Here is a 10,079-nt window from a genome sequence, read left to right on the forward strand (position 1 = left end):
TTGGGGAGTGGATACTTGTTCTTGATCGTGACCTCATTGAGTGATCGGTAATCGACGCATAGTCGGATTTTCCCATCCTTCTTGGACACGAAGTGAACAGGTGATCCCCAAGGTGACGCACTTGGACGAATAAACCCCTTCCTGAGTTGCTCATCCAGTTGCTTCTTCAACTCCGCTAGCTCTTCGGATCCCATCCTGTAAGGCTTCTTGTAGATAGGCCTTGATCCGGGCATGAGTTCGATGATGAACTCGATGTCTCGGTCAGGAGGCATCCCTGGTAGCTCATCAGGAAAGACATCCGGGTACTCACAGACTATTGGCACTCAGTCGAGTCCTTCCTCTGATAGGCTGTTAACTCGTGGCACTCGAGTGGGTACTGGCTCAGAGACATACTTGACTTTGACCCCTTGGTCACTTATCATGGTAATGGCCCTGTTAGCACAGTCCAAGATACTCTGATGCTTGGCCAACCAGTCCATACCGAGGATTACTTCTAGGCCTTGCGACTTAAGCACAATGAGATCCATTGAGAAGCTCGTCCCATTGATAACTATCCCAACCTTCCTACACCCTAGGTTGGTTCTCAAAACTGCTCCCTCGGTTTGAATTGCCATATGCCCACGAAGCAAGGTAGGTTCTAGTCCACACTTCTCCGCAAACTTTTGCGTAACAAAGGAATGCGAAGCACCACAATCAAACAATACTGTTGCTGGGGTAGAGTTGATGAGGAACGTACCCAAAATGCAGTCTGGGTCTTCGTGTGCCTCTTCCGCAGAAATATGATTAATCCGCCCCTTGTTGTGATACTGCTGATTGCGGGGAGCCTGGTTCCTCCCTGGTGCTCCTTGGCCTGGATTTGGCGCATTAGGGCGCGGAACATCGGGTTTCTTATTGGGGCACTGCCTAGAAAAGTGCCCTCGTTGTCCACACCCGAAACAGGTAACTTGCGCTGGAGGATTGGTCTTGCTCCCACCGTTGTTTGGCGGAGTGCTTGATGGCTTGACGCTGACTTGCTGAGGTTCGTAATTCTGGCGAAATGTTGGGTGCTTGTACTGCTGCTGCTGATAGTTGGGTCTTGCTGGGGCTGACTGCCATGGTCGTGGTTTTGAGTTGATCGGTCCTCCACTACTTATTAGCTTGCGCTTACGGGTGTCGTCCATTGCACGACGCTTGTCTTCCAACATAAGAGCCTTATTAACCAGGTCATTGAAGGTCCGACATTCACAAACAACCAGTTGATATTGGAGTGACTGTTGCAGTCCTTCCATAAAGCGCTCCACTTTGGCAGCCTCAGTGCTGACATCTTCAGGTGCATACCTTGATAGAAGGTTGAACTTCTGCAAATACTCCTTGACTGATCCACTGCCTTGCCTTAAGGCTCGGAATTCCTGATTCTTAATGGTCATCATCCCCGGGGGCCGTAGTGTTTACTAGTGGCTTCTCTCATAAAAGCAAGTAGATGGTGGGTGAACAAATTACTGTCGAGCAATTGATAGAACCACGCAAAGTCGTGACGATATCTATGCAATGATTATTTCTATAGGCATCATGTCTGAAACAAGTAGACCGATACTTTCTGCATCTACTACTATTACTCCACACGTCGACCGCTATCCAGCATGCATCTAGTGTATTAAGTCCAAAAGAACAAAGTAACGCCTTAAGCAAGATGACATGATGTAGATGGACAATCTCATATCTACGATAAAAGCCCATCTTGTTACCCTTGATGGCAACAACACGATTCGTGCCTTGCTGCCCCTTCTATCACTGGAAAAGGTCACCACACGGTATGAACCCAAAACCAAGCACTTCTCCCATTGCAAGAATCATAGATCTAGTTGGCCAAACAAAACCCAAGACTCGGAGGGACTTAAAAGGATATCAAATCATGCATATAAGAAATCAGCAAAGACTCAAATATAATTCATAGATAATCTGATCACAAATCCACAATTCATCGGATCTCGACAAACACACCGCCAAAGAGGATTACATCAGATAGATCTCCATGAAGATCATGGAGAACTTTATATTGAAGATCCAAGAGAGAGAAGAAGCCATCTAGCTACTAACTACGGACCCGTAGGTCTGAAGTGGACTACTCACTAGTCATTGGAGAGGCGATGATGTTGATGTAGAAGCCCTCCAACTCCAAAGTCCCCTCCGGCAGGGCACCGGGAAGGGTCTCCAGATGAGATCTCGCGGAAACGGAAGCTTGCGGTGGCGGAAAAGTGTTTTCATGGATGCCCTGATTTTTTCTGGATTTTTAGGGAATTTATAGGCCAAAGAGCTAGGGCAGGGGAGTGCCAGGGAGGCCACAAGCCTGGTTGCCGCGGGCCCCCCTGGCCGCGGCAACAGGGCTTGTGGGCTCCCTGCCTTGGCCCTCAAGTCTCCCAATCTTCTTCCGTTCTGGAAAAATTTATTTCGGGGATTTTATTCCGTTTGGACTCCGTTTGGACTCTGTTCCAAAATCATATCTGAAAAGAGTCAAAAACACACAAAAAACAGGAAGTGGCACTGGATTAATAAGTTAGTCCCAAAAAAGATATAAAAGGTAAATAAAACATCCAAAGTTGACAAGATAACAGCGTGAAACCATCAAAAATTATAGATACCTTTGAGACGTATCAAGCATCCCCAAGCTTAACTCCTGCTCGTCCTCGAGTAGGGAAGTGATAAAGAATGATTTTTTGATGCTTTCATGCTACCTAGCATAGATGTCCTTTGTAACTCCTCTTATGTGACGTGAATGTTCAGATCCATTAGATTCAAAACAATAGTTTGCTATTGACGTGGAGACAATAATAATTCAAGCAAACTAGCAAGGTAATCATGAACTTTCAAAATAACAAGGCCAAAAGAAAGTCATCCCTACAAAATCATATAGTCTGTCTATGCTCTATCATCCTTGCACAACGAATTTAAATCATGCACAACCCCGATATTGGCCAAGTAATTGTTTTCACACCTTTACTTTCTCAAACCTTTTCAACTCTCATGCAATACATGAGCGTGAGCCATGGTTTTAGCACTATAAGTGGTGTGGAGTGTGGTGGAGGTTGCAAGACAAACAAGGAGAATATGGTCACATTGACTTAGGCATATCAATGAGCTATGGAGATGCTCATCAATAGATATCAACGTGAATGAGTAGGGATTGCCATACAAATGATGCACTAGAGCTAAGAGTATGTGAAAGCTCTTAAATAAAACTAGTGGGTGTGCATCCAACTTGCTTGCTCACGAAGACCTAAGGCAAATTTGAGGAAGCCTATCATTGGAATATACAAGCCAAGTTATATAATGAAAATTTCCCACTAGCTATATGGTGGTGACAAAACGAGAAACTCTTAATCATGAAGATCATGGTGCTTAACATGAAGCACAAGTGTGGAAAGGAGATAGTAGCATTGTCCCTTCTCTCTTTTTCTCTCATTTTTTTGGTGGGCTCTTTGGCCTCTTTTTTTTGGTGGGCATCTTTGGCCTCTTTTTGTAAATGGGCTTCGCTGGCCTCTTTTATTTCCTCACATGGGACAATGCTCCATCAATGATGATCATCACACTTACAACTCAAAACTTAGAGCAATGATGACTCTATATGGAATGCCTTCGGTAGTGTACCGTGACAATGATCTAGCATGGCATAGACATCAATGGGAACATCATGCTAGCTATCTTATGATCATGCAATGGCAATGTAGAAGTGGTGGCACATGTCATGGTGGTAGTTGCATGGCAATATATCTCAGGATGGCTTTGAAAAAGCCATAGTAGGTAGGTATGGTGGTTGTTTTGAGGGAGGCTATTGGTGGGTTTTGTGCACCGGCTAAAGTTGCACGACACTAAAGAAGATAGTGATGGTGGAAGGTGAAAGTGCATCTAAACCATGGACTCAACATTAGTCATGAAGAACTCATATACTTGTTGCAAATGTTTTAGTAGTAATCGAAACAAAGCATTCAACGCATACTTGTGACATCCTCGACTTTTGCAACAGTAATTATTGTAATTAAGCTACAGTGATCACCCGCTAATGATGCCACGTCATCGAATTCCCATCTCAGACCCGCGTTGATTCAAGTCTATCCGGATCCAAAATTTGAAAACAAAAGAAAAGTATTTTATAAATTCATGTTAAATATCAAAAGAATATATATGTAAAAAGAAAGTATTAAGAAAATCATAGTGATAAAAGGAAGTATAAAAAAATATTTAAAAAGAAAAATCAAATAGTAGAATAAATAATGAAAGAAAGAAAAGAAAAGAAATTTGAAAGAAAGAAATAATAGAAAAGGAAAAGGCAGAATAAAACAAAACAAAACAACAACAACAACAAAAAGGAAAAGAAACCCCCACCCCCCTGGCCGAGCTGGGCCAAGAGGCCCAACTGGCCAACCCACCCCGCGCCCCCTCCCTCAAACCCTAGGGCGAGGCACCCCCCTGCCCTGCCTCGCTCCCTCCTCCCCCTGGCAGCGTCGCCACCCCCCCCCCCACGACCCCCCTGCCTCTCGATCCCACCCCCCACCGACAGCTCCCCACGAGGGGCTCTCTCTCTCTCGTGACTCCCTCCCAGCGTCCCCCTCGCGAGAACCGCCCCCCCACGAACTCCCTCTCTCCCACCGAGGCCTCCACTCCCACGTCGCCTCCTCCCTCCCAGGTCCTCCCGCCGGCGCCCCCCCCCCCCCCCCCCGTCGGCCCCTCTACCCCGGGTCGGCGAGCCCCTCCCCTACGCCTCCACCGCCGGCCTCCCTCTCCTCTCCCCACTCCACCGGCCTTCCATCCCCACCCCGACCGGCCACCTCGCCTCTCCCCTAGAGCCGGCCACCACCCCTCCGGATCCGGCGGTCGGGGCCCTCCCCATCCCGTCGGTCGGCCCCTCCGGCGTTCCCCCTCCTGCTCCCCCCGGCACCTGAGACCCCCACCATCGGCCGCCCCCCTTCACCAACTCCGGCGACCACCACCACCACGGCTCCGGGAGGCCCTCGCCGACGCGTCACCACCATCACCACCGTCCTCACCGGCATCACCACCACCGCGTCATCACTGCCGTCAACCCCGCTTCTCCCGCGAACTCCGGCTTCATCGGGCCGTCTCATAAACGTTGGTGAGCCCCTCCTCGGGCTCCTCCCACCGTCGCGTTCCCCTCACCGTCCCGGTTCCGTTCCGGCAAACGGGACCCCGATCCGTCGACGGTAGTGACCGGTAGGAGGATTTGAAGAACGTGCTCTCCTATGTTGAGTAGCACAGAGTTGTGTTCTCTGTCTCTCTGTTAACAGAGAGGGAGATGAGAGTTTTGATAGAAGAAAAAGAAATATATGTATTGCGTATGTATGTATGTATGAGATGCGATGTATGTATTTGCGTATGCGGATATTTGGAGGAATACGATATTTGCACGGTTATGTATCTGTAAAAAATGAGTAAATAGCCTTAGGTCACTTACCGGTGGGGCCAACGCACCCGCTGTCTATGACAGGGAGGCCCCACGCGATAGTTAAAATAAAAATAAAAATAATGTTTTTATTATATAAATAAATAGATATATTAGTTAAAATTAATTAATTAGAATAATTAGAGTATGACACGTGGGTCCCCCACTAAATTAATCTGATTAATTAATAATTAATCTTAATAAAAACTTGTGCCTATGACGTTCGGGACCCGATGGTCAGTTGACCAGTCAACTGCTGATGCCAGCCTGACATCGCGATGATGTCATAATAGGATTTTATTAAAATAGTTAAATCTGTTTTTAATCCCTAATTATTTAATAAAACTTTAAAAATTAATATTAAATAATCCATAAGTCAGATCAAAATATTTTCAACATGAAAGTTGATCAGCAAAACGAGACGAACCCGGATACACAGCCCGTTCGTGTGTCACGCGTCCCTAGCATAGCAAACTTGGAACCTTTCCATCGTTTCCAGTATAACCGGTAGTAGCCCGAGACCCGGAAAATATCGTCAGATATTCTTCCGACCCGTCTATGACGAATGTTGCTGCGTTAGCTCATGTCTAGCGTGCATCTTGCCATGTCATGCTTTGTGTTGCATCGGTGCTATTATTTATTGTTTCTTCCCCCTCTTCTTACCGGTAGACCCCGAGACTGACGCTGCTGCCGGGTACATCTACGACCCTGCCGATCAGTCCTTTGACGCAGAGCAGCAAGGCAAGCAAATTCCCCTTGATCATTCCTATATCGCCTATGTCTTCCTTCCTACTGCTTGCATTAGTATTTTGCTACTATTGTAGTTAGCTCCTATATCTGATGCATAGCCTATTTTTGATGAACTGCTACTTTCAGTCCTGTACTTTAAATATGCCTAGTATAGGTGGAGCAGTCATCCCCTCTGGCCCCGTAGTTCAGTTGTCCCGCTTGTTTTCAAATCTCGATCTCTGATCGACGAGCCAGACCCGACACAGCACATACACCCCCCTTCGTTGTACGACGCTACAAAGATACTATCGGGTACCGAGGGTGACACCTCGCTAAGTACTCCTGATGATATCTCTGTAGTATAGCTAGTCGGTCGTGGTTATCGAGGGTGATTCCTCTTTCACCATTCCCGATGACGTCTCTGTCGTGCCACCCCGCGAGTGTAGGACCCCCGAGGGTGATTCCTCTAAGCCCACCTTGACGGGTACATCGTTCGGAATCCAACGAGGGTGATACCTCGGGTTCCCCCCGATGTTACAACCACACAGTTACTCGACCATGTTACTGGGATCATTGGTGATTAGTTGTAAGACGGGTGGATTCCCGTGAGACTGTGTTGCTGGCCTAATTAAAATGTTATTGGATTTGGGTATTTGATCTGGGTGGGTCGGAGACCTTTTCGCACTAACCGGCTACGCGGGAAGAATTATGGGTACTCGGCGTCGCGGTATCAGCCGAAGCTTTTCAGATGCCAGCAATGTAGCGGCGCGCGCCCGAGTGGTCCCGAGATGCATCGCGCTTGTGATTAAGGGATGCTAGGACTGACGTCGGCCGCCCACGCCACGTGCAGGAGCGTGAAGGGGAACTGGGCCCACGAACCCTTTGTGCTTAGGAGTTAGACCGGCGGGCTGGCCTCTCTGATTAGTCTTAGGTGGGGCTGCGACGTGTCAATATTCCGAGGCCGGGCAGGACCCAGAAAAGTATGTCCGGCCAGAGTGTTATCGAGCGTGACGGGACATGTGGTGCACCCCTGCAGGGATGAAAATTAACTATTCGGATAGCCGTGTCCACGGTTACAGGACGACTTGGAGTTGTGCCCCGATCTTTTACAACTACAATTGTTACTTAACTGGATCATTAGTTTGCCTCGGGATTGCTTCCTCGCAGGGAGTCGAGGGAGGATCTTTAGACGTGATCTCACTTTAATACTGCTGCAACAATATGACTATTAATGTTTTACCCCTGTTCTACTCTCGTCTATTGCTGCAAGACCCTGAAGATGCTAGTCTTCGATAGGACTAGGCCTTCTCTCTCTATTCTCGCATTGCTGCAGTCAGTCCACATATAACCCCCTTCTTTGATACTGATGCATAATTAGAATAGTTCTGATGTAAGACTTGCGAGTACTTTGGATGAGTACTCACCGCTGCTTTGCTTCCCTCTTGTCCCCTTGATCCGTTTGCTGCGACCAGATGTTGGAGCCCAGGAGATGGAGGTCCCCGCCGCCGACGACTGCTACCCCGACGGTGCCTACTACTATGTGGAGGCCGCTGATGATCAGGAGTAGTTAGGAGGTTCCCAGGCAGGAGGCCTCGCCTCGTTCGATCGTTGTATCTTTTGTGCTAGCCTTCTCTAAGGCACCCCATGTTTATGTCTGTACTCAGATATTTGTTGCTTCCGCTGACTCGTGTGTTTATCGAGCTTTCGTATTCTAGCCCTCGAGGCCCCTGGCTTGTAATATGAAGCTGATGTTATTTTTATTTGTGTCTAGAGTTGTGTTGTGATATCTTCCCGTGAGTCCTTGGGTTTGATCGTACGCATTTGCGTGTATGGTTAGCGTACGATTAAATCGAGGGCGTCACGATACTCCTAGGGGAAGGGTTGGTAGGTATAAACCATCGCGCGATCCCGGCCGCCACACAAAGGATGACAATCAATAGACTAATCATGCTCAGACTTCATCACATAGCGGTTCACCATACGTGCATGCTACGGGAATCACTAACTTCAACACAAGTATTTCTAGATCCACAACACCTTACTAGTATAACTTCAATATTACCACAACCACAACTCAAAACTGATTGAGATGAATCAAACTTCTCTAACTATTCAATGCACATGAAGGTGGAAGTTTTCATATCCCTTTGGATAACTACCCCTTTTGAGACTACTTTCATAGCATAGATCAACTACCAAGCCACGCACCGCCGTGATCTAAAAGATATAAGTGAAGCACATAGAGCAAAAGCAACTAGCTCAAAAGATATAAGTGAAGCACATGTGAGCTGAATTGTCTAACCAAAGGATATAAGTGAAGCTCGACAAAATCACGGTGAGTGCATGTCTCTCTCTCTAGGTGTGCAGCAAGGATGATTGTGACACAACAAAAATAAAAGACTCCTACGATACAAGACGCTCCAAGCAAAACACATAACATGTGGTGAATAAAAATATAGCCCCAAGTAACGTTACCGATGGATTGAAGACGAAAGAGGGGATGCCTTCCCGGGGCATCCCCAAGATTAGGCTTTTACGGCATCCTTGAATCAACTTGGTGTGCCTTGGGCATCCCCAAGCTTGAGCTCTTGCCACTCTTTATCTTTTTGTCCATAAGAACTTCACCCAAAACTTGAAAACTTCACAACACGAAACTTAAACAGAAACTCGTGATATCATTAGTATAAGAAAGCAAACCACCACTTCCTTAGGTACTATAGCAAACTTAAATTATACTTATGTTTATGTTGGGTTACTGTATTTTCAATCTTCCATGGCTAATACCCCCCGATACTATCAATAGTTTCATCAAAATAAGCAACCAACTCAACAAAAACAGAATCTGTTAACAGCAGACCAGTCTGTAGCAATCTGTATACTTCGTATACTTCTGGTACTTCAACAATTCTGAAAAATTACTAAAGTATGAATAATTTGCGTAGAAATCATAAGCAAAAAGAATCAACTCAAAATCTCTTACAGAAAAAAAATGAAAATTCTTTTCGTGAGCAGAAAGTTTCTGTCTTTTCCAGCATGACCAAACGATCATCCCCAAGACTAATCATAACGGTTTCTCTTGTCAAAAACGCAAAAAGAAACACAAAAAACACAATTATAACAGAATTATGGAAGTGTGGAAAACACAAAACAGAAAGAAAAAGTACAGATTTGTTGGGTTGCGTCCCAACAAGCGCTATTGTTTAACGCCCTTAGCTATGCAAAAGGTGATGAAATCACGTATAGTCATCCTTGGTGCTCAAACCATAAGTAGCGTGATCATTTATCATCTTAAGATCTTCATCTTTATTGGATGACTCACCACTAGCTTTAGGAACAAAAACAGACTTGACGGTCTTTTTGAGAGTGAGATTTGGAGTATTTTGCATAGCGGCAAAAGCGGAACCCAAGTTGGTTATGACATCTTCTAGTTTGCCAATTCTAGAGGAATCATTAACTATAGGTTCCTTCTCCCTTAAATTTTTCAAGACCATTCCCACTTTGGATCCGTACTGAGTAATGTGATTGTGGATCTTTCTGTCCAAACTCTCAATAAGTTCAATTGTGGCACTTTTGTTTTCAATAGCGTCAAGCCTTTGCATCACGTGTTCCAAGGTCAAGGTGGTTCCATTAACCATGAGCGGGGGTGAGCCTACAAAATTCATGATAGCTCCATAGGAGTCAACAATATGGCTCCCCAAAAAATTCCCGCCTACGATGGTATCAAGGATATACCTATTCCAAGTAGAGATTCCAACATAAAAATTGCGAAGAAGAACGGTAGTGGATTGCTTACGAGTAGATCTACTTTGAGCATTGCAAATCCTGTGCCAAGCGTCCTTTAAATTTTCTTCCTCATTCTGCCTGAAATTGAGAACTTCGTTCTCAGGGGTATCGTTTGGAGTGGTGGGTGTAGCCA

Source organism: Hordeum vulgare, chromosome 2H, assembly GCF_904849725.1.
Source record: "Hordeum vulgare subsp. vulgare chromosome 2H, MorexV3_pseudomolecules_assembly, whole genome shotgun sequence".
NCBI lineage: Eukaryota > Viridiplantae > Streptophyta > Magnoliopsida > Poales > Poaceae > Hordeum > Hordeum vulgare.